Consider the following 26,012-nt stretch of genomic DNA (forward strand, 5'->3'; position numbering starts at 1 on the left):
ATCTCTGTTTCTTTTTAAGAAACAGAAAATAGATTGCTTTACTAGTGTTGTAAAGTCACTCAGTAGTAAACTTAACATTGTTCATTAATTACTTCACACAGGCACTATTTTCTTAGAGCTCAGGAAAAAGGCAACATTGAAGACAGCAGAGCTGTGAAGGAGAAAATGACTTCAATATTCTATATCAATAATTTATATCTTTTCCTTAATATTTTGTTAACTGAGCACCACCATGCACACCATTGCTGGAAAGGGAGAATTGCTTAGTTTCTTAGAACCCTCTCATTTTTGTTCAAATTTTCATAAATTTGTACCTACCAAACAATTATGGACTGGCATGCCTTCACAGAATTTATCTTTATGGAAACTTTCACCTTAGCTTTTCCTAGAGCAGTATTATTTCCTTCCATTCAAATTTATTCTTTTGCCCTAGTCATGTTTTTTTTTTTTTCAAAGTAATGTCCAAGGATTCATTCAGACAGCTTGAATAAGAAACTATTAGAATTGAAGCTCAGAAATTTGCATATTAAAACCACTTGAAGCAGAGGTCTTTAAATTGGTGTACATGTTCCCTTATCACAAAAAAATATTTCTACAACTGCATGAACATATAGCTATATGGAAATCATTTTCTAGAACCTCAAATTACACATGAACTCTATTCTAAAATTAGTTCACAGCATTCTGGTTGCTCCTTTCCAACTCCCTTTTTCTTAATCACATTTTTTGTACTTTACTAAAGAAAAGTATATTACCGCCCTAGATATAACCTTAATTGCTGTACCAAGCAAGGGGCAATCTGAAAATGCATAGATAGCTCCCACTGGAAGAGTCTCACGGGAGAAACAGAGAGCCTTGATAAGAGGTATTGAAGGAGCTGTGCCTTTTTTCCCACCAAACCAAAAAACATCTCAGGGCAAGGATCATGCTTCTGTGAGGTTCTATCATTCTATGATTGTATCTAGAATTTGGAAGAATGAGTCATCTTGAGACTATAAATCTACATTTTTTTATTGGAATTAATAATTAAGTTAAACTTTTCTGATGGTACGTCTGATTAGAATGATTGGCTTGATAATGAGGACGGCCTTTTTACCATTTAGTATAAAGTGAATAATATATACCTGCATCTCTAAGCTTTTGGCCAAAAAATATATTTTTAGTACATTTTGATATGGTCAGCTGAGGGTGCTATAACAAAAGTCACGGACTGAGTAGCTTATGGAAAACAGAACTCTATTTCTCATAGTTCTGGAGGCAGAAGGCTGAGAGCAGGCGCCAGCACAGGTTCTGGGCAGGACCCTCTTCCTGGTTTGCGGAAGGCTGACTTCTTGTGTCCGCTCATGATGGAGAGAGAAGAAGCTCTAATCTCTTCCACTTCTTAGGAGGGCATTGATTGCATTGTGAGGGCCCTATTTTTGTAACTTCATCTAAATTTAATTACTTCTCAAGACCCCAGCTCAAAAAAACCATCACCTTTGGAGTCAGGGCTTCAATATATGAATTGCAGGGTGGTCTAAACATTTGGTTTGTAACAATATATAATACGTAACAGGCTCAAGTTAACATTCTTTGTGGCCATTTACATTTGTAGAAATAATTTTAGTCATCAACACATCAACGTTATGTGAGGGTATACATATTGCTTTTCAAAATTTTATGGCACACATGAGGAAAACATTGCTCAGAATTTTTAGAAGTATCTTTCTTAGGTAAATCCCACAGCAAATAACACAGTCTAGCAAGGGAGGGGGAGAAGAAGCTTGTGAAGTTTCCACTCACTTTTCTGCTCCATCTTTAACTACCTTTCAGTCTAAGAGGAGTTCCAGAAGGAGGGGAGAGACTGTCTGGGTTAGGGCAGACACAGAGGAAAACCTGGAGAAAATTCTAGAGATGCTTTAACATGGCTTTTTGACTTTTGAGAGAGTAATAGCTATCTAATTACATACATCTATAGGCATAAACCTAGGTAGAAAAGTGGAAAAGAAAGGCGTTAGGCAGCACAAGAGAATGAAACAGAGTAAAGAGCATAATTTCAGGGTGAGATGGTCATTCTGAACAGTGGTTAAGTCAATTAAAATTTTAACCATTCTGTTATTTCTAAGTATAAAAGCCTAACTGGGGAAAATTCTAGGTGATGTTTACTTGTTGTTAAATGGGGTTGCAGGCACTTTTGATAAAGCCAAATATAACTGATAGCAGCTGAGTTTTTGATAGAAGAGAGAAGCACATATTTTTACTTTAACTAGTTACATAAATTAATCTACATGTAAAGAAGTTAACTATATAATTAAGTTGAATTTTTAAAAGAACATCTTAGAACATCTTTTCCCTGAAGTATTTTCAATCACTGCATCAAAATATCATGGAGAAAAATGAAAAAAAAAAAAAAGGTGTTTTGCATTCAGTAGAGAAAAATCACATTTAGCATTCACTGGTTCTGTGATAGTCTCTGAGGATTACATTTCACTGCTGTCTGTTTTTTAAGTGTGCTCCCGATTTGAGCCCATATATTAAAATGGACAAAATGCACCAGTAGAGTATGGGGCTTCATCCAAAGAAAAGAACACTGTTTACATGACTGGCATTTAAAATGGTTATCAGAAACTTCTCAGAAACATTCCTTGTGGCATGGAAATCATGAAGGTCCTGGCAGAGACGATGATAACCTTAGCTGACGTGAAAAATAAGATGCATTCAGTATTTAATGGCTTTTGTGATTTTTTCTTAATGTGAACTGCATGTTTTGTAAAAATCTCTTTTAGTCTTCTGTTCTCAAAAGCCAGCTCTCCCATTATTATTCCACATTAGTTCCATTTGCTGATTTGATGACTAAAGGCCTGGTGGCCAGATGCAAATTCTGCTTTCTGATGTTAATTTTGCCAGCAGATTTGCTATGAGTCTGTCATTCCCTGGCCAAAAGCTTAGAAGAGTCACAGAGAAGCGTTTCGAGAAGTACCGCACAAATCTATGCAGTACAAGGTAATTATATGAATTGGAATTGTTCAGTTCTGAAAGTGAACGCTCCACGTGACTACAAGATAAGAGGACTGCGATTTCAGTGTAAAGATTTGAGCTCTCTCCTGGTCAAGAGATACTGCTAAGTATAAAACGTGACTTCTTTTCTCCTAAATTGTTCCAGACTTTCACAACTTGCTATAAATGAAGTACAGGAAGGGACGAGGTGCCACCTTTGCATCAGGAACTGTCATGAAATTAGTTGATGACTATATGACTAGAGTCCACATGTGTTGTTTGGAAAATATGGGATTAATGGCATTAACAGATTTCCACATTTGAGAAATGGGAGTTCAGTATAAGGAGAACCCCTAAAATTAGTATTCAGGACCATAGCAGGTAACTATAAGGGCAGAGAAGAGACTTAGAAGTAAAGCTTTATTGCCCATGATGACTAAGCAATTACATTTATAATTTTCATGGATATTCTATATGGAATAGGTAGCAAAGAATGTTTGGTTTTGAAATGTGAAGAAATAAATCCAGATATTTAATTTAATAAGACCATTTCATTCTAAAATATGGAATTTCGATTATTTTAATTTATGGTTTAAAGAACCAGAGATTATTAAAATAACTGCATCCAGACTTAATTTTCAATCCCTGTGCTGTGATTGTGCCAAAACAAAGATGAGGTGTAAGGGACAAAGACTGTCGTGTGGTGCGCCGCTTGGTTCATGTTTTACAAATGTGTGGGATGAATACACAGCATCGTTGAGAGACTGTACGGCACAGTAAAAATGTCCCTATCTATCCTTATTATGCTTTCAAATGTCGTTGATGGTATCGCTGTCTAATTAGTGCTTTATTGGCCATGCCTCTCCAAGTTCCATTCTCACCCCCGTAAACCAATCTCTGGCGGCAAGTCAGAGAGTTAGCTCTGAGAGGCCAATGTTCAGGGAGAAGTGAAGACCCAGGAAAGGAGTGTGAGGTGAGCAGCGGCAGGGACAGGGGCTCTAACCCATCCAGCTTCTCCTGACATGGGCTTTCTTTCAGTTCTGGATGGAGCTGCTGGAATAAAGCCTCAGCTTTCAAGGTCCTATGTTCTCAAAGTCTGCCCCAAATCAAATTTCCTAAACATTGGTCATCTTGATAACAAAGGTGAGGAGCTGTAGAGCCAGCAGCCCCAAGTTTGGACAACACTTCATTCCTCTCATTTTTTTCCCCCTCATTTCTTTCTTTCCTCTGACGAGCATGAAAATGGTGAGGTTATTCCATTATTTATTACAGTGAACGTTCTTGTTTACAAGACTAATTCCCAACTACTCTCTGTCTCTGCAACAGACGATGAAAGGGCCTCTTTCCAGTTTTTACTCCAGCTACTATGAGAGCTGGTATCATTCATATGGACCAACAGGTATAAGCTAAACTTGCACGTAGAAATCCTAGAAAAATTCTTGCTTCCTCATAAAAGGTAAAAATATTTGCTGAATGAGAGAATGTGTGAATGGCTTAGATTTTGTAATTACCAAATCATAAAATCTACTTGCCAAGATTTTATTTTCCATTTTGAAGTGATTTATGACACCAATATGCTTGTGTAAAAGGTATTGCAAGATATTGCACAATATAATACCTCCTGATGGCCAACTCGTTCAAAATAAAAGCATAATGAGAAATTTCAAAATAAGTGATTCTTACAGATTTAAACAGGAATATGCTGGAACTTGGTGTGTGTATAGTCATGGGGGGATGTATACTGATGTATACACATATATGAGAAGTATAACTGCTTTTGCAAATAACCGTAGTTCCTCAAGTGTAAACTTTGAAAACCTCGTATTTGTCCCTTCTATTGAAACTACTTGCATATTGCATGTTTTTTTATTGAGTTACATTCTATCCCTCAAGGGCAAACTCCCATGCTGACAATTCCTGGTGCCCTTCTTCAGCCCGGCCCCTCTTCCCTCTCCCTGCCTCCTCCCCCAGATGACACACCTGTGTGCTCCGCAGTGCTTCTGATAGCATTACTGCAGTGGGGGCAGGAGGAGCGGAGCTGCATGGTTCTAGGCCACTGTCATTCCTCCAGATTCTACAAATTCATCTGAAGGTCTTTTAATTACCTGGACATATAATTCCCTCTTAAGTTCACAAAATAATAAATAATAATGATAATAATGATTTCATCATTATCACTCCCCATTGGTCTCAGCCACCAATCACTCCAATAACTTCTTTCTTTAGCTTAAATGAGGGAAACCCTCCAAATAATTAGATTTTCATAAATATTTCTTTCTCATCCCTGGAACATGGATTTAAGTTTGAAAGGTAAAAAGCTGATGCTTTAGACTTTGCTTCACTGTGAGGTATGGTGAGTGCTGCCCGTGCACTGGAGAGCTTAGTGAGAAGGCTCTGAGGAGAGAGACAACATGGTGGGACGAGGGCGGCAGGGAACTGTCTGGTGAACACTTGATAATACCATTCTATAATGTACACAATAAAGTTTGTGGACAGGAAGAATTTTCAGCTCATATTCATTGTTATTAATACATTTTAAAGATTTCTTGGAACCATATTTTATTTCTTGCCTGATACAGTGCTGGGTATTTCTGAATAGAGTACTGAAGAAGACAGACAAGGACTCTGATGGAATTTATATTTTAGTGGGGGGGGGGATAGATTGTAAATAATTAAACAGAAAAGATAATTATAGATTGTGAACAACAAAATGAAGGGGTCCAGGGTGCCTTGTGTGGGGTATGTGTTAGGAGGCCGCCCTAACTACACCGTCCCATTCTCGCCCACACTCTGTCCCATTCTGCCTTTTGCTTCTCTGTCAAGGGCAACACAGGCACATTTGGACAGGTCTCCACTGATCCATTTACCTTCTATCCTGCAAATTTTGCCTATTCTGTGAAAACTTTTCAAACCAGTTCATGTATAGTTCTCCATTATTTGAAATTTTTAAAAAATGCTTTTTTTGTATATTTGTTTAATGTTTAAGGAAATACCTCTTTGTAATTTCTCTAGTTTTCTTGATAAGTGATTCATCTCATCATCATGTGTAAATTCCTTTTATCACATAGGTATTCATTCAGGGATATTTAAAACAAGTATATCTATTTATGCTGACATGTTTTGTTCTTCTGTTTCTTATGTTGCTCCAAACTAGTATTCTCATTTCTAAACACAAAGTGTTTCTACCCAATAACTAAAAAATAAGCTTCTATACAGGAACCATAAGTTATCAGGTACATTTTATGTGGCAGGAATTGTGCTCACTAATTTACATAAATTGTCTTATTTTATGCATATAATAACCTTATGAGAAAGGCAGACCCAAGCTCAGAAAGGTTATTTTCCTGAAGTGTCTGAATGCTAGATTGTAGTGGAATGTGCTTAGAAAGCAGTGCTTCCTACAGACTAAGCACTTTCTGAAGCATTTTTCAACCTCTGCAAAAAGCCTGTGTTTGTGCAAATTTACCTGTCAATCAGCTATGAATGTTAATTATTAATGTTAATAAGGACAACAAATTATTGATTTTAATAACCAATGTGATTCTAAAAGATGTACTTGCCATATTTTACACACAAAAACAAAATATTATTTTCTTAAAGACCTGAAATCATAATGTCTGTTTTGTCATTAAATTACATAAATTTTAGCAAAGGTTTTCTACTGAAATTAAACTATATTGTGCAGACGACTGAATCCCTAAAATCTCAATGACTAAAAAGCAGAAATGTGAAAGCTCCAGGTTTTCAGTGATAAAGGTGATTTGTTGAATTATATGGCAATAATTATACTTATAAATCCGGCTAGGAGATCAATCAGCCATGGGCTGCCCTTTAAAAGAAACCAAAACTGCTGACAGATGTCTGCAAGCTATCAGGCAATAAGATTTTTATCAAATTATGCCCTTTTATTTTTGGCTCTGAAAATGGTTTCAGATTCACCCTTAAGAAATGCACAGGTAATATATTCAAACAATAGCTGGCCTTATAATGTACTAGAGAATGTTGTGAGGTGAAAAATGAGATGCTTATCATTTTGGCTGTTATGTAAGGCAAAAGAAATTAGTCATTGGTCATGAATAGGTGAGCCCAGCTCACCCAGTTAGACTAAAAGCAAACTAGCAATTAGATTGGGGTGAGTGGCACTTAGTATTGTAAATAAAGCTTGAAAAAGTTTCAACTTACTTTCTACATATATGACATCCATAATCCTTGGTGAGTTTTAATATCAGGTAATTACGATCAAACTTAATATAAATATTATACAATGAATTCTGCATTTATCATTGAAATGAAAGAAATGTAGAGAAGCATATTCATTGCTTGTGACAGACACGGGGTTGGCAAACTGGTTCTGATATGTCGATTCCTTGTTACTGGTTCATAATGAGATAAACAAAGCAACTGAAAATAAGCACTTAAGAAAGTGTGCCATAAATAAATGTATAGTAAGTGCCACATTTAGAACAGCATGGACCTAAGTTATATTGGGGTAATGTAGTAGCTTTTTTGTCAAAACTCCCCAATATTTTAAGAGTTGTAATTCTCATGTATCTGGCTTGAATTTACCACGGCCACTTGTAATTGCTTCTTCATAATCTCATATTAGGGTAATCTATGCATGGAGGCTTCAATAAAACCTTTGGTTTTCATAAAAGCATCTTTGGAAAAGACACAAGTTTCCTATTTCTCAGAGTAAATATATGTTAGGGACTGAAAGCCACCAATGCATGCTTAGACAACATGGATAGATGAGACTGCAAATTAGTACAGCTTCTGCGGAAAATAGTAAGGAGATACCTCAAAAAACTAAAGTAGAACTACCATTTAATCCAGCAATCTCACTATTGGGTACATACTCAAAGGGAAAAAAATCCTTTTATCAAAAATACACATGCAGTGTGGTGGCTGTAGCTGTTAGCCCGCACACCTTGCCTCTACGGCTACTCCCCCTCATCTTCAGGCCATTGAGGTCTACATCCTATCTTTTTGATCTGAGGAAAGTGACCTGGAGTGGGGATACACTGTGTTTTAAGATAGAGGTGCTAATGAATGGAAGAAAACATTTTGTTGAAAAAAAGTATAGCAAATTTCACGCTTTGTACAAAAAGCTTAAGCAGTGTTTAAAAACTCCAGAATTCCCTTCTAAATATTAGGAAACTGGGTTCCAAAAATGTTGGAATAACAACAAAATGGTTTGGAGACATATGTGCAGGCTGCCATTTTAGAAAATGAAGAACTTCCCAAACTGCTTCTTGATTTTCTAAACATGCAACACTTGCCTTCCCTACCAAAGGCATAAAGTTGTGGATCTTTTGATCAGACAGAATCTGAAGAGCCAAGCAAACTATCTGCCAGCCCATGCTGCTGTTCCTTGGGGATCCACAAGTCTTCCGTCTTGCCTGCAGCCAGCAATTTTCCAAATGTGGTTATTGAGGGAGTGCTCCCTGTGACATTTTACCCTCATCTACAGCCCAGGTAGAAATCCTAAATGGCTAAAAGAAGCTGAAGCAAGTTTCGAAGACACAGCCAAGGAAATTGATACCTCCCAAATTAACCTAAACTCTATGACATACTAGTTCTAGCTAGTGATAAAATTCACAGGGCTAGAGCTGAATTTGGTGCAGGGCCCTTGCATTAGAGTGATGCTTTTAAAAACAGAAACTAAACTCATGCAGTGGTCAGGTGACGGCCTGAACTTAAGAAGTAGAATGTAGCTGCCAACTTAGAAACCCATGAAAAGGAGGTCACAGTAGATTCCTGGGAGGACCAGGTGCCACAAAACAGTCACCCTCGGCTTCATTCGCACCACTGGCTAATTGAAAATCATATCCTTAATCATAGTCAGACTGATCACTTTTGGTAGTTTTTTGTTCAGAACTTAATGACACACTAATCTTTTTTTTTTTTTTTTTAATTAAGTCATATATACATAGATCATGAATACATTTATGCCTTTGTGGGATTCAACGTACTGAATATTTGTACAAATTGGTCATCCTACTAATTAACATAGCTTTCACCTCATTTACTTAATCACAGTGTTAAGACATTTGTGTTCTATACTTGATATATTTCACTTGTAGCCTTGCAATATGCTCCATAGGTGTGGTCCCACCATTAAACCTCCCTCTATTGAACCACTCCCCTCCCTCCCCTTCCCTCTCCTCTTACTGCCTTCATCCTGGGCTACAGTTGTGATTCATCTTTCATATGAAAGTATGAGTGATTATAAATTGGTTTCATAGTAGTACTGAGTACACTGCATATTTTTTTCCATCCCTGAGACAATTCATTAATAAGAATATTTTCCAGCTCCATCCATGTAAACATAAAAGAGGTAAAGTCCCCATCTTTTTTTAATGCTGCATAGTATTCCATGGTATACATACACCATAATTTATTAATCCATTCATGTGTTGATGGGACTTGGGCTTCTTCCATGACTTGGCAATTATGAATGGAGCTGCAATGAACAATCTGGTGCAAATATCTTTGTTGCCAAGTGATTTTTGGCCTTTTGGATATACACCTAGTAGAGGAATTGCAGGATCAAACAGTAGGTCTACATTTAGATCCTAAGGGGTCTCCAAACTTCTTTCCAAAAGGAATGAACTAGCTTGGATTCCCACCAGCAGGGCAGAATTGTTCCCTTTTCTCCATATCCACACCAACATCTATAGTTTTGGGATTTTGTGATGTGGGTTACTCTTACTGGAGTTAGATGATATCTCTAAGTGGTTTTGATTTGCATTTCTCTGATGATTAAACACAATGAGCATTTTCTATGTGTCTGTAGACTGTACTCCTATCTTCTTCAGAGAAGCTTCTGTTCTTTTCTTATTAATAAGTTTGAGTTCTCTGTGGATTCTGCCTATTAGACCTTTGTTGAAAATATAACCTGCAAAAATCCTCTCCCATTCTGAGATCTGCCTGCTTGCTTTACTTACTATGTTCTTGGCAGTACAGAAGCTTTTTAGTTTGATCAGATCCCAGTATCCCAGTAATTTTTTTTTTTTTTTGCAGTGTTTGGCCAGGGCTGGGTTTGAACTCCTTACCTCTGGCATATGGGGCCAGTGCCCTACCCTTTTGAGCCACAGTCACCACACCAGTAATGTATTTTTCATGTTGCTTCAATTGCCTAGGGGATCTTCCTCATGAAGTATTCTCCCATGCCAAGTTTTTTCAAGTGTTTCCCCTGCACTCTCTCCAAAGAATCTTTATAGTTTCATGTCTTAAGTTTAAGTTTTTTATCCAGTGAGAGTCAATTTTTGTTAGAGGTGAAAGGTGTGAGTCCAGTTTCAGTCTTCTATAAAAACCAGCCAATTCACTCAGCACCATTTGTTAAATAGGGAATCTGTCCCCCAATTTATTTTTTTGATAGGCTTATCAAAGATCAAATGATGATAAGTGTTTGGGTTCATCTCTTGGTTTTCAATTCTGTTCCATACATTTACCTCTCTATTTTTTTTTTTTTGTGCCAGTACCATGCTGTTTTGATCACTATAGATTTATAGTATAGTCAGAAGTCTGGTAGCATGATTCCTCCAGATTTGTTTTTATTTCTGAGTAATGTCTTGGCTATTCAAGGTTTTTTCTGTTTCCATATAAACATGAAGTACTCATTTTTCTAGATCTTTAAGTATGACAGAGGTGCTTTAATAGAGATTGCATTAAATCTATAGATTGCTTTGGGTAGTATAGACATTTTAACAATGTTGATTCTTCCCAGCCATGAGCATGGTATATTTTTCCACTTGTTAACATCTTCAGCTATTTCTTTTCTCAGAGTTTCATAGTTCTCTTTATAGAGCTCTTTCACATCCTTTGTTAGGTACACTCCCAGATATTTCATCTTCTTTGACACTATTGTAAAAGGAATAGAGTCCTTGATTGTTTATTCACTTAGACTATTTTTAGTATATATAAAGGCTAAAGATTTTGTGAGTATTGATTTTGCATCCTGAGATGCTGCTGTATACCTTGATCACTTCTAGGAGTTTTGTAGTTGAGTCCCTGGGGTTTTCCAGATATATAATCATATCATCTGTAAAGACTGATAGTTTGATGTCCTCTGATTCTATTTGGATACCCTTGATTGCCTTCTCTTGCCTAAATGCGATGGATAAAACTTCCATTATAATGTTAAAAAGCAGTGGAGACAATGGGCAACCTTGCCTGGTTCCTGATCTGAGTGGAAGTGATTTCAATTTAACTCCATTCAACACAATATTGGCTGTGGGTTTGCTGTAGATGGCCTCTATCAGTTTAAGAAATGTTCCTTCTATACCTATTTTCTTAAGCATTCTGATCAAGAAAGGATGCTGGATATTATCAAAAGCTTTTTCTGCATCAATTGATAGAATTATATGGTCTTTGTTTTTTATTTTGCTTATGTAATGTATTATATTTATAGATTTATGTATATTGAACCATCCTTGGGACCCTGGGATAAAATCCACCTGTTCATGATGTATAATTTGTTTGATGTGTTGCTGGATTCTGTTTGCTAGGATATTATTGAATATTTTTGCACTAATATTCAATAGAGATACTGGTCTATAATTTTCTTTTCTTGTTGGTTTTTATTGGTTTAGGGATCAGGGTGATATTTGCTTCATAAAATGTGTTGGGAAGTATTCCTTTTTTTCCTATGTTTTGGAAAACGTTAAGCAATATAGGTACTAGTTCCTCTTTAAAGGTTTGCTAGAATTCTGATGTGAAGCTATTTGGTCCTGGGCTTTTTTGGGGGGGGGGGAGATTTCTTATAGTTGATGCTATTTCAGAACTTGATACAGGCTTGTCAACATTTCCACTTCTTTCTGGCTAAGTCTAGGAAGGTGGTGAGCTTCCATGTATTGGTCTATTTCCTTCATATTTTCATGTTTCTGAGAATAGAGTTTCTTATAATATTCATCAAGGATTTTTTCAATTTCTGAGGAATCTGTTGTTATTTTGTCTTTACCATTTCTGACTGATGAAATTAGAGATTTTACTCTTTTTTTCCATGGTTAGGTTAGCCAAAGGTTTATACATTTTATTGACATTTTCAAAAAAACAACTTTTTGATTTATTGATCTGTTTTTTAATCCTTTTGTTTTCAATTTCATTTAATTCTGCTCTAATTTTTGTTATTTCTTTTCTTCTGCTGGGTTTGGGGTTGGAATGTTCTTCCTTTTCCAGTTGCTTGAGATTTCCCATTAAGTTGTTAACTTTCTCTCTTTCCATTTTCTTTAGGAAGGCTTGCAGTGCTATGAATTTCCCTCTTAAGACTGCCTTTCCGGTATTGGAGAGGTTCTCGTAATGCTTGTTGTCATTATCATTTTGTTCCAAGAATTTGGTAATTTCCTTCTTAATCTCATCTATGACCCAGCTATCATTCAGCATAAGGTTATTTAGTTTCCACGATTTTGTATAAGTATGCAGATTTCTGTTGTTACTGAGTTGATGGTCCAAGAAAATACAAGGAATAAATTCTATTCTTTTAAATTTGCTGAGGTTAGACTTTTGACCTAAGATGTAATCAATTTTGGAGTATGTTCCATGGGCTGAAGAGAAAAATGTGTATTCAGTTTTGTTAGGATGAAATGTTCTGTAGATGTCTGTTAAATCCAATTGTTGAATGGTTAAGTTTAAGTCTAAAATTTCTTTGCTTCCCTTCTTATTGGAGGATCTATCCAACACTGTCAAAGGAGTATTAAAATCTCTGACTATTATGGTTCTGGAGGAAATCAAGTTGCTCATATCTGTTAGAGTCTCTTTTATAAATTGAGGTGCATTCTGGTTGGGTACACAAATGTTAATAATTGAAATCTGATCATGTTGAGTGTTGCCCTTAACAAATATGAAGTGACCATCCTTATCTTTCCTTACTTTTGTTGGTTTAAAATTATTGTATCTATAAATAAAATTGCAACACCTGCTTTTTTCTGATTTCCATTTGCCTGAATTATAGATGACCATCCCTTCACCCTGAATCTATATTTATCTTTTAAGGTAAGATGAGATTCTTGTATGCAGCAGATATCTGGCCTAAGTTTTTGTATCCAGGCAGCCAACCAGTGCCTCTTACAGGACAACTTAAGCCATTCACATTAATTGAGAGTATTGATAAGCCTGGTAGTATTTTGTGTATTGAGTTTTTCAAAAGTCCAGTGGATATTTTTAATCTTTTTTCCACAGTGGAAGTTGGAGTTTGATCAAAAGGTTCTGAGTGAGTTTACTTTGGTGGCAGAGCATGTGCTTGTCATTGTGGAGGAAGGGTCTGAGAATATCCTGGCAAATTTCTTCAACATGTGAATGTCAATAAAGTATTTAATTTGTCCATCACAAGTGAAATTCAGTTTCTCTGGATATAGGATCCTGGGTTGAAAGTTATTTGTTTTATGAGGTTAAAGGTCAATGACCATCCTCTTCTAGCTTGAAAAGTCTCAGCAGAGAGATTTGCAGTCATTCTAATATTCTTCTCCTTGTAGGTTATGGTTTTGTTGTGTCTGGCTGCTTGTAGAATTTTCTCCTTCATATTAACTTTGGTGAAGTTAATTATAATGTGTCTATGAGGCGTTTTATTTGGATTGAGTCATGGTTGGGTTCTGAAACTATCTGCTATTTGGATTTCAGAATCTCTTACCATGTTTAGGAAGTTCTCCTTGATTATCTCTTGAAGTAGAGTATCTGGGCCTTTTGAAGCAACCTCTTCTGCTTTAGGTATTCCTATATGGCAAATGTTTGCTCTTTGGAGTGGTCCCACAATTCTCTCAGGGAATTGTCCATTTTTGCTCTCCATATCCCTTCCTCTTTGAGCATTTGGGAGCATTCAAAAGCTGTCTTCAGTGTCAGAGATCCTTTCTTCTGCCTGTACCATTCTGTCATTGAGGAATTCTACTGTATTTCTCAGATCTTTGAGGGCTGTAAGTTCTTGCCTAAATGTGTCAAAATCTTTGGTAATTTTGTTTTTGAATTCATTGAATTCTTAAGACAACTTTTGAATTCCTCCTTGAAAATCTAATTCCATCTTTTCCTCCATTCTGTTGATCCTATTTGCTATCCAAATTCTGAACTCGATTTCTGATATCTCAGCCTTTTATTTATGAGTGGAATCAGTTGGTGTGTCTGTTTTATCATTTCTTTGGGGAGTTGATCTACTCTGATTATTCATATTGCCAGAGTTTTCTGTTGATTCTGCCCCATGATTGTTTTTTGCTAGATGGACAGAAAAGGTGAAATTGGGTTGGGGGATCCTGGAATTGTGGTTAACCATCACTTTTCCAAGGATCTGGGACTGGTGACTATAGCTTTTTCCCCTACAGCTTTGTAAAGGACCCATACAGTCTGAGGCTCTGGGGACCTGCTTGGTGTGGTGGGGTTAGGTGGCTCTGTCTTGTATTCAGCTGGTCTTTGTCCAATCCTTGTGAATCAGTAACTCTGGGTTGATGTATCAGCTGAAATTTGCTTTCTTGGAGTTGCAGCTTGCCTCAGCAGAGGTGACATGCTGTTATCACTCTTCTCTCTCAGCTCAGCTCCCAGACTTCAGCTATATTTGGTACTTTCTGGACATTATTCTTCCCTCTGGATGGGAGCTTCTTTTGAAAGCTGCCTCCAGTCAGCCTTCTTACCCCTCCTTCACACTAATCTTTCCACAATGATGTTTTTTAGGACAGTGATAGGACATTCTGAAGGCCAGCACTAAGACAATGTCACAGAAATACACCATGCTAAATGTGAGAAAGGAACTAAATTGGAAATTAAATTATAATGATAATATTATGGTATTTTAATTTACCTTACAGTAGAGTGGCATCATATCCAGGGGGATTAGCTTCTAATGTCAGTACACAATGGAAAATGGGTTGTTAGGATGATCCCTGGAAACCCTTCAGAAAGGTGCTATATTGGGAATCTGTACATTCACCACAACTAGTTTTCACTCCAGTGTTGGAAAAAAAAGACAGTTTTCTTCATTTAAAGAGCAGATGACGTCATCTGTGTTTGCTTATGGGCCATTTTGTATAAAAAGCACATACTTTTAAACACTAGAAGCATACGCAGCCCAGAAAGATGCTGGCCCTGTGAGAGGAAGAGATGAACTGACCTTGAGTGGGGGGCCAGCAGGGAGCGACCCTTGCTTAGGTTTTCCTCAAGGGCTGCATTCATCAATAGGTAGTATTGCCACAGGATTGTGTGTTATTTTCCTTATCAGTTCCTTTTTATTGACCTCACAGATTAAGCTAATGTAAATAAAATATGTTTATGATATAACTCTACTGTATAACATATAAACATTCATATTTTGAATAGTGAAGGGTAAACACATATACTACTGGGTGTACGTGCTGTATGTGGGCATTTAATTTAAAACCAATTAATAACTAGCCTATTTATGGTTATTAGTTTTAATATGCTTTTATGTAGGAGAAAAGTATTTAAAGTCAAAACTAATAACTACATCATGGTATATCTAAATATACAGGTTTAAAGCTTATTGCAAACTGTTTTAAAAATATATTTTATAATATATTCTGTTATGACATGTTGGAAACAAGCAAGAACTAAATAATCAAGTGTCATCAACCAAAATTATCTGAATAGTCAAGTATTGGAGATACTTTTCAGTGTTTTTATGTTACTAGCTATTTCGAGTTAAATAAAAGCAAAGAAGAAGAAATTTTTAAAAGACACACACTTATATGTTTATTGCAGTACAATTTGCAATCACAAAGATGTATAATCAACACAAGTGCACATTGATACATGAGTGTATTGATAAAATGTGTTATATGTATACCATGGAATACTACTCAGCCATAGAAAAGTGAACTAATACCTTTTGTAATAACTTAAATGGAACTAGAGACTATTCTTTAAGTGAAATATTACAAAATGGAAAACAAACACAACATGTATTCACTATTAAATTAGAAGTAATTGGTCAACACTTGGTGGGCATTTGGTAGTCAAATGTGGAAAGCAAGCAGGTGGCAGGGAGAGAGCTGGGAAATCTGTCCCTAACAGGTTATAATATACACCATATAATTTACAACTCTGACTCATATTGGACAAAAGCAATCTATACAACCAAAACATTTGTAGTCCCATAATATTCTGAAATTATTAAAAAAAAAAAAAAGAAAAAGAAAAAAAGAGAATACTGCCAGGGTAGGTTTCTGAGGTAAATGAGGGAAGAGTGATAGGACCCACCGATAGCTTTCACTCTTCCCCCTGCCTCCTTTCAGCAAGGCCCACCATGTAATAAGGTTTGAGTCAGTGTGGTATAACAGAGGCTACTGGGGTTTCTGGAAGGAAAGTTTTGCTTTTCCTATTGAAGAGAAAGAAGCTACTGTCCTCTCCTTCCTGACTTGAAGAAGCCTAGAACTGTAGCAACTACCTTTTAGCCAAGAGAGACAGGGCTGAGAGTTCTATAGTAGTGAACACCCTGGCATCTTTGAGCACCTATCCCAATATTCTTGCCTTTCAGAATCTAAGAAAAATAAACCCTATTTTTTATGCTTCTTTATACTAGATATTCTACTACTTGTCACTGAGTGAATTTCCATGTGATAATATGGAATAGTAATCTCAAGAAGCAAATTTAGGTAAGATTCTGGGACAAAAGTGGATCTGCTTTCGGTAAAGCCTGAGTTCAGATAACTAAAGAAAGAAAATGTGTAGAAGATGTTTAGAGTTTCAAAGTGAGGGGAGCAGGAATAAGTTCAAACAGGAAAGAATCATTTACAAGCACAATGGAATATTTTCAAAAGAGGAAGAATAAGAAAAGTGAAGATTATTGCTAACCTGCTATTTTAGGAAAATACATAAAGGTTGTAGCAATTTATTCCTCTAAGTATTTGAGTATTTACTATACTCTAGGCACTTCATTGCTATGATCTCGTCTAGTGGGCCTTATAATTGGGGATATATTAACAAGAAATATACAATTGATGGTTACAGTAATAAATTAAAATTTAAAGTGTAATTTCATTTTTTAAAATTTTTGTGGAAGTTCAGAATGGATCTGGGCAATGGGATCTGATACAGTATTTATGTTCAATAAAGTGACATGAATCTGGAACCTTATAAGGAGATAAGTTTCTCAAAATTGTTAAAATACAGAGTAAGTATAAAAATCAAGAGCACTTGATTCAGTCTGGGTCCTAATTTATCACATTAATATTCATATATATGCAAATCTCTACCCTTCCAGCTTACCTATTATATAGCAGCTGTGAACAGATTAAAAGTTAAAAAAAAAAACTGAATTTTTCAACTCTTCATGCAGTCCTTTTCCTCCTCATCAGGAAATATATATGTTACACACATATATATACACATACACAATGCACATCTATGATTTTGTAGTACTTACATTGGATAGAAGAAAAAACTATAAGAACAACTATCTTTTAATCACAGCTGTCTAATGAATATTATTCTGTCTGTTAAATAGTTTATTCGTTAATTATTTATATCTATTTTATTATACCCTATGAAAAGGTATAGACCACATTTAAGAACATCTAAAACATACTAGACGAATTGGTATATTTACTTTTAAAATGAAGAACCTGATTATCTACAGCCTCAAACCCATAAAAATAATAAAACAAATAAATTCCTGATGACATCAGAGATTATTATATAGTATAAGATGTACCTAGACTCTTTGACTTTAATTTTTCCCCTTCTTTTGCTATCTGGGTTTTTTTTCTTGGTTGTTGTTTTTTGTTTTTATCTCCAGCAAACAGTTTAGAGAGAAGAAAGAGATAAACCAGCAGTTCATTTTACTCCATGATCCATCTAGTAGAAAATATAAAAAGATGAAAGACCATGAAACTTCATTGATAACATAGGGTTTTAAATCATTGTCATAGTTTTTGTTGTCAACAAGGTTGTGTGTGTATGGCAGCGTGTGTTGGTGGACGGTGAAACCGAATAGCACATAGTTACGATGCTGAGGGGCCAACCAATAGGGGTGAACCAGAAATATACTTCAAGCCCCTGTGACAGAGGAGGCATGGAGTTAGAGAGTCTATCAACCATCACCTTGACGAGGTCAGCCCAGCTTATTCCTATTGTTTACAGTTTAATGGAAAGAATAAAACCATCTGTGTGACCAGAGGTTATTTGCCTGTACTAAAGCATGTAATTTTACAACTTATAAAAGTGACAATAGCAGAGAATTGCAAGATGTTTTGCTTTATACAATTTAAACCTAGCTGTGTAAAGAAGTCAGTCAAAGTAGGGAAATGAAAGATGAGAAAGATTGTGGAGCCTGGGCCAGCCTCTAGCAATGCCTGCTTCCTTTACAGAGTGTGTCTGTAGGAGAGCAAGTGTTACTTGTTGCTTGCTGCAGTCCTTCTTTGTGTTCACATAGCAGCATTGGTGGCCAACAGAGACAGGACACGAGAAAAAAGACTGCTTATTAGATGGAAGCTGTGTTTAAAATCTACTTGGGATGTCTTGATAGAGAAAAGCCCATCATATTTCTGCCAGATTAAGGTCTCTATTTTGTACAACTACCTTTAGCCAAGAGGTATGCTCTCCCTTCTCTCTGCTCATTATATCATGTTCAGATGACTTATTTCTGTCATCTTAGTACTATCAAGAAGATGTATTATGAGTACTGAAATTTAAAATATGAAATCACACTTCTCTGTTTAGATATTCCTTTGTCACATCTGCTTGCATTTACTGCAATACATAATTTAAAAATTACAAAATTTAAAATACAAAAATCACACTTCTCTGTTTAGATATTCTTTGTCACATCCGCTTACATTTATTTTCTTTCTTCTCAGATGTTCTCTGTTAACTTATGTCCTAACTATTGCTAATTTAATACTCAAGAAATATTTGCCACTTTTAATAAAGATATATCTAATTTTAGTTGGAAAACATAAAATAAGGCTAAGTTGAAATTTTCCAAAATTCATCTTTACTTTTGAATTGTACACAATACTGTATCCTTAATAAAACCAGTAACTAAACCAATTGGGGTTTAACTGAGGGATACACAAATGTGTAATGGAATCCACTCAAGGGCCAAGATGACCCACAGTCGGTTTGGTGTGAATTCAAACTAGGTAAGGATTGGAGGCCATGTTGCATCTGGCCTATGGAATGCATTTAACCTAAGCTATTCATTATCCTGGAAAAGTTCTTTAGTTGTAAGAAAAATCTACTCCTGGAACCATTAGCAGAGCCCACACTGAAAAGACACCATTCACATTTTGTGCTTAATTATAATCATACTTGATTTTTTGGATCCAATTCCAAGGATCCATCATTCTCTTTCTTGCTGTGGTGATTATTCTGTTACTATTGTGCATGTTAGTTTCCCAAACGCTGCCTTGTTCTTACTGCATTAACTGATTGTTTCGAAGGAGAGTGAATGCTGACTTCTTAGAAAAAAAAATTGTCAGTAATTAAATTAGATAGGCATTGTAATCTATTTATACTTTATTAAAACTTATCATGGGAATACTTGAACACTGACTACTATTCCTGGAATTATAACAGGACTGAATGCTGCTGAGTTTTGAATAATTTTGATGGCAAACTGTTCCTTTATACGGAGATACTATTGCCATTACTTGTTAACTCACTGTAGATCATTGCAGAACCATATGAGCAAAGAAGATTAGAACAAAAATTCCCACTCAGCTCTGGGAAAATCCTCTAAATACCATGGAATATGCAGAAATGTCAGGCTTGTTTCATTCTTCCCTCAATACCTGCACAAAACTTAGAAACTCCAACACAGACTGTTGAGTAATTTTCCAACTTTTTTCTGAATTACTCCCAGACTATAAGAAATGTAGTTAGTATTAATTTATGGTAGTTTAAAATACATATACTCATAAAAGTAAAACAGATATTAGTCAGTCATGACATGGAGAGGAGGAATGAAGGATAAAGAACATTATCTGTACAGTTTCACTTATCTAGGGGGATTCATATAAAATTGACAGTCATTTCCCGCATAAATACTAACCCACAATGGCTTAGTAATATCTAAACTATTGTAATAGCAGTTATGTGTTTTTCTAAAAAAAACATTAAATATAAACCATTAAATTCTAGGCACACAAAACCTTTTCCCCCCGACTCACAATGTTCCTTATGATTTAGAATTATACTTAAATTTAAATATACCAGTTTGGTATAGAAATATTTTTTGGCTTACTGTTACCAATAAAGCTTGAGTCAAAAGCCCATGTAAGTATTTTCTATAGTTATCATCCACAAGAAAACTTCCTATAGCCATAAATCCACATAAGGACCTTTATTCTGTTGAGGGCACTGTCTATCAGATTCACTTTATTTCACCTCCTAAGTTATCTATGCCACTGTTGCTGATTCTATAATAAGTAACCCAGTTTAGAAAGAATGGAAAGAAGTGAAGACCAGAGAGACTCTTTTGTGGGGAAAGGTGTTTCGATGTCATGGAGCAGTTTGACATGGAAGAGGAATTGCTTCTCTGGGAAAAGCTGTAGCTACAGACAGATGGTCTTTGCTAAGTAAAACTGACAGGACTATAGGTAACTGGATTCTTCCTTAAAAGAGGCAGTTTATCCACTGGGGTTTCAGGACTATAGGGCCTAATTATTCCTGACGTATTGCCCATTTCATATGTTCACAATATTACGGCCAAATAAAGAAAATAATTATGCCAACTGGTACCATGAAACTCAATGGAAACAATGTAAGCTACAAAAACATGGCCAAATAAATAGTTTTGTTTCAAGGGCAGATCTAGCTGTTCTAATTTGGCAAATGGTGAAGAACTCATACTATTAAAATAAACTTCTAGGGACTAGATGATTTTGTTTTTGTCTCATAGATTTAAATTTTGTATTACTAGAAGTAGGCACGTGGTTGGAGTTCAGTAATATTTTCACTACTCAAATACCACAATTGTGATGCCTTGTTCTGTACACACATATGATTTGTTTAGGTAGAGGCTTACGATAGGGTAGTGAGTCATCTTACTTTGCAAAAGAAATGTTCGTAAGTCAAAAGAAAACTTTGTAAGTATTCTGCTATATGAAAGTTATAGCAGAGCTTTCATTTACACCCTACATGTAATAAATCACACTTCTGAAAGGACTCTCAGAAGAATACATTCCATATAATATTTCTTGTTAATAAAAATCATTGGAATATTTTTATTAAAAAGTTTAACTTTGGATACTAGGTACTAGAAATATTACTATAATATTTTTTAAAACCTGTTTGTGCTATAAAACAGACTGAGTTGTATGTATATATATGATCTATAAGATATTAATTACCAACATATTTTCACCCATGTGAATCAGCCTTATTACTTCATATGGATTTAAAAGCAATATAGACCTAAAGATGATCTTGAAATTAATTTTTTTGCCTCAATTCTATTCACTCAAGAAATTTCTTCTTTTTATTTCTTGTTAGCAAGTTCTAGCTTTGGGATAAAACACACATCCAGATGCTCCTTTAGCACAGGAGTGCTGAACCAGTGCCATATTATTTTTTGTTCAACCACCTGTTTATTAGCATCTGTTTCCAATTTTACATATGCAGTTTTCCACATTGATTACCATCACTTTCATTATTTTACAAACTACATAATGTAGCAACTATTAGCCTCCTACATTCCAATTTCCTAGATTGGTTTATTATAAAAATATACCACGGTGTTTGCAGAAATCTAGTATCTCCTGTCTGAAGGAAAATAATTCAGGCAAATAACAACCTTTTATTCAAAAAAGTCCTAATTAAGTCTAATTAGATTTAATGCCTTTTTTAAAAAGATTATTTTAGTTAAAGAAAATAAACACCTATACCTTCTCCCAGTTTTTTCCATATATGTTTATATACAAATATATATAGTTAACACTAACACGAAGTCTGACAGTTAAGTTCATGACCTTGCCACAATGCACTTATATTAGCAGCACTGTACAAACAACTCAGTGAGATTTTATGACCTTGGTATATCATGGACTCATACTGTGTTCATGTGGATATAGGGTGGTATCTTGCTGAGTGATTTCATTATTATTGCTGTGTGTTTTGTGTGCCCTTACAAGAATATCAGTGCTTGAATCACAGTACTGAACTCAACATTAAATTTCTTATTAAATTTAGCAAGAGTAGAAATGGAGTCAGAGACCTGTTAGTCCAAGTTTATAGGGATAATGTCATGAAGAGAATGGCAGAGTACAAATGGATTAAATGTTTTTCTGAGGGAGAGACATTGATGAAGAAAGGTCAGAGTGTCCAGTAATGAGCAGAACTGATGTAAACATTGCAGAGATGCTGGAATTACACATCAAAATTGTTGGTTGACTGTAAGAAGCATAGCAGACCAAGTCAACACTGATAGAGAAACAGCTAGCAAAACTTTAACCGAAAACCTGGGCATCAGAAAGGTCTGACTTCTGCATCAGGACAGTCCACCAGCTCTTATGGCACTGTCTTTGAAGTAGTGTTTAGCCAGTAAACAAACAGCCAGCTGTATTAGAACACCCTCCCTACTCACCTGATCTGATAGCCAATACTTTTTCTTTACCTGAAAAAAAAAGAATATTGAAAGGAAGAAGACATTTTGATGACATTCAGAAAGTGACAGCTTTGATGGCCATTCCAGAAAAAACGTTCTAATTTTGCTTTAAAGGGTGGACTAGTCACTAGCAGTAGTACATAGCTTCTCAAAGAGAGTACTTCAAAGGTGACTGTAGTGATATTCAACAATGATGTATGAAGCACTTTTTCTAGGATGAGTTCAAAAACTGAACTGTCAGACCTCGTAAGTTTATATAATACAAATAAATAAAAAAGTAAAGTATAAATGTGCACACTTTACAAAACTGCATATTCCAGTTTGGGCCAAATATATAGATACATTTCTATATCCTGCCTTTCTAACAAAATTTACCTTGAAGCATTTCTCCATAATTAAAAGACATACATGTGTATGAAATATCTACTTACAAGAAACAGACTTATACTCTTATTAATTATTGTGAAACATCATCATTATGAAACATTAGCAGAAGTACTATTAATACTCAACAAATCAGTAGTAGTATGAACTACTAGTGCTAAGTAGTATAAACACACTGACACAAACTGGAAAGCAAATGTATTATTTTGCATTAGAAAATTTTAGGGGACAAAATGTCTACCTTCTGGCATAATTCTTACACAAATGATAAATGAATTTATTTTGCTCAAGAGATGAAGTTTGGAGAAAAAGTGAGGGAGTGATATTAGAAAAAGTACTTTTTGACTAGAACATTGAAGAATGCATAAGAGATTGCTGAGCAGAAAGGGAAAATGATCACAAAAATGTAGAATCCTGGAAATACCTGCTATGGTAGAGAAATGGCTACTAGAACCGTAGGCTCCATTAAGAATTTTAAAGAAGTTAACTGTCATGTTCAGGTTAATCCTTTTAAAGATAATCCTAGGTGGTTAGATTTTTTTTTTTTCCAGTTTTTGGCTGGGGCTGGGTTTGAATTCACCATCTCTGGCATATGAGGCTGGTGCCCTACTCCATTGAGCCACAGACACCCCCCATAGGGGGTTAGATTTTAAAGCTATTTTGTAAGCAAAATATAAGTGAAGGGAAGCAATATATGCTTTGTAAACATTCATATATTAAGGGGAAAGTGAAAAGAAAATTCAGGGGTTTTGAATTTAAGCAATGGTGCGAACAAAGCACCTTTCTATAGGAAATAGGGTATATATATCTAACAGGACAATAATTTCATATCTATTGGCAAGAAAAACCATTTTCATTTTTAAATAAATGTAATCAGCTCACATATTGAGAGTTCCATTAAGAGTGTCATTCCAAACATAATCCTTGAGATAACCTTAATTAATTTTCTAATAATTGTTCTATATCTATGAGCAGCATTCCTGGAGTTAGGGTTCAGCACTAATTATAAACAAATAGAGATTCTACACATGGACATTTTTAAAAATTTAACATAAAATTCTGCCTCTCAGAGATCTTTTATTAATGTCTATGAAAACTATTTATAGCTTCACAGAAATGAGTAAATGGATAATACATTTTTAAACTCTTTAAATATATATATATGTATACATATATATATATGTATAAACAAACACACATACAATAAATCCCACTACTGATGGCTGGGAAACTTTTTTAAAAATTGATCATTTCTGTACTTTTAGAGTTATATGAGACAGTTGAAGAAAGATTTAGGTAAAATCATCTTATTAAGCTTTCAAAGGAAAAAGGTATACAACTATAAATTAGTTGGAATCAAAGGAACATTTTTGTTACCTTACCTTAAAAAAATTCACAATATTATAGCAGGGATAGTTTGCCTTCTTACAAGGCTAAAAGGAACCTTTAAAAGACAACTTAGCAGGGTGGCGCCTGTGGCTCAAAGGAGTGGGGCGCCAGTCCTATATATGGGAGGTGGTGGGTTTAAACTTAGCCCCGGCCAAAAACTGCGAAAAAAAAAAAAAAAGACAACTTAGCAGTTGTTTACCTGTTTAGAAAACTATAGCTTAGGATCAAGAGAACAAAAAAGAGGGGGCATATTACAATCTGGTTGGAGGATATATATATATATATACACATATATATATAATTTTTTTTTTTTTGTAGTTTTTGGCTAGAGTTAGGTTTGAGCCCACCACCTCTGGCATATGAGACTGGCACCCTACTCCTTTAAGCCACAGGCACCACCCCATGGAGGATATTTTTCATTCTAATTTTACACTTTCTACAGGTCTATCCTACAATTTTTTAATCTGGTATTCATTTTTAGAGACAACTAACTACGGCATCTCTAACTCTAGTAATATTATTGTTTTTTAAAAGAATAACTTCCAATTCCTTTAAAATATCTTAAAATTTATCTAATGCAATATTGTTCACCTGGATCTATTTCAACTCATCATTCTTGGGCAGAGAATGGTGGTAAATGTCATATTTGAGTACACTTTCATAGACAAAAGTCTTTAATAAACACACACACATATAATCTGAAGGTATCCTAAAAACATGGATCGAAAAATGTACTTTTTCAGAGAAATACAAGTGTGTATATTCTAATATGTCCTTGAGAAAGTGTATTTTTATTTACAAGCAGTACATTTTTTTTTTATTACAGAATGTTCCAAGGAAATCACAACATGTGTACTGACAAAAATATTAGTTCTCATTGGTCTTTCCCTACCACACTCCCCACTCAAACTGCATCGCTTCATGGAAAGTATTCTCATCTCATTCACTGTTTTGTATACAAAGAAACTTAGCTACTGAGAGGTTTTATCCAAGGTCATCAAATTACAAGAAGGGAAAGGGGCTTTGTACCTGACGATATTGATGTATTAGTTCTTTCTTCTTGCTGTTTAGAACATAAACTCTTTTTTTTGCTTTTGAATTTATTAAAAGAAAAATAGTTGGCCAGGTACTGTGGCTCATGCCTGTAATCCTAGAACTGTGGAAAACCCAGACAGGTGGACTGCCTAAGCCCAGGAGTTCGAAACCAGCCTGAGCAAGAGTGAGATCTATCTCTACCAAAAATAAATAAATAAATAAATAAATAAAGGAGAAAAGAAAAGAAAAATTAGCTAGATATGGTGGTACATGCCTGTAGTCCCAGCTACTCTGGACATTGACACAAGAGGATTGTCTGAACCCAGGGGTTTGTGGTTGCTATGAGCTATGATTCCAAGGCACTCTGTCTCAAAAAATAACTAAATAAACAAGTAAATAAATAGCCTGGAATTTCTGATTTTTTAAAAGCATATACTTGTATATTGTTTGATCAGCCTATCCTCTATCATCCCTTCCTCTTAACACTGCTTCATCTTGAAAACTTTGGTTGTTTTCCCACTCCCATTAGGTAAATTTTGGAGGACGTGGAAGTGCCTTTGCCAGCCTGGGCCACTTAAAGACCATATGGACCAGAGTCCTCCTCACATCAGATTGATATGATAAGAAATGAACATTGATGTCTTAAGCCACTGAGTTGTGGATTATTTTTTTCTCAATATTTATCATT

At 35.4% G+C, this 26,012-nt stretch overlaps 1 pseudogene; it reads left to right on the plus strand.

The window, feature by feature from the left end:
* The window catches only part of LOC105886523, a 42,800-nt pseudogene extending 34,345 nt beyond the window's left edge, over positions 1-8,455 (plus strand).
* The last annotated feature ends 17,557 nt before the right edge of the window (positions 8,456-26,012 follow it).

Source organism: Otolemur garnettii, unplaced genomic scaffold (assembly GCF_000181295.1).
Source record: "Otolemur garnettii isolate 467f Iridium unplaced genomic scaffold, OtoGar3 scaffold00013, whole genome shotgun sequence".
In the NCBI taxonomy this organism is placed as follows: domain Eukaryota; kingdom Metazoa; phylum Chordata; class Mammalia; order Primates; family Galagidae; genus Otolemur; species Otolemur garnettii.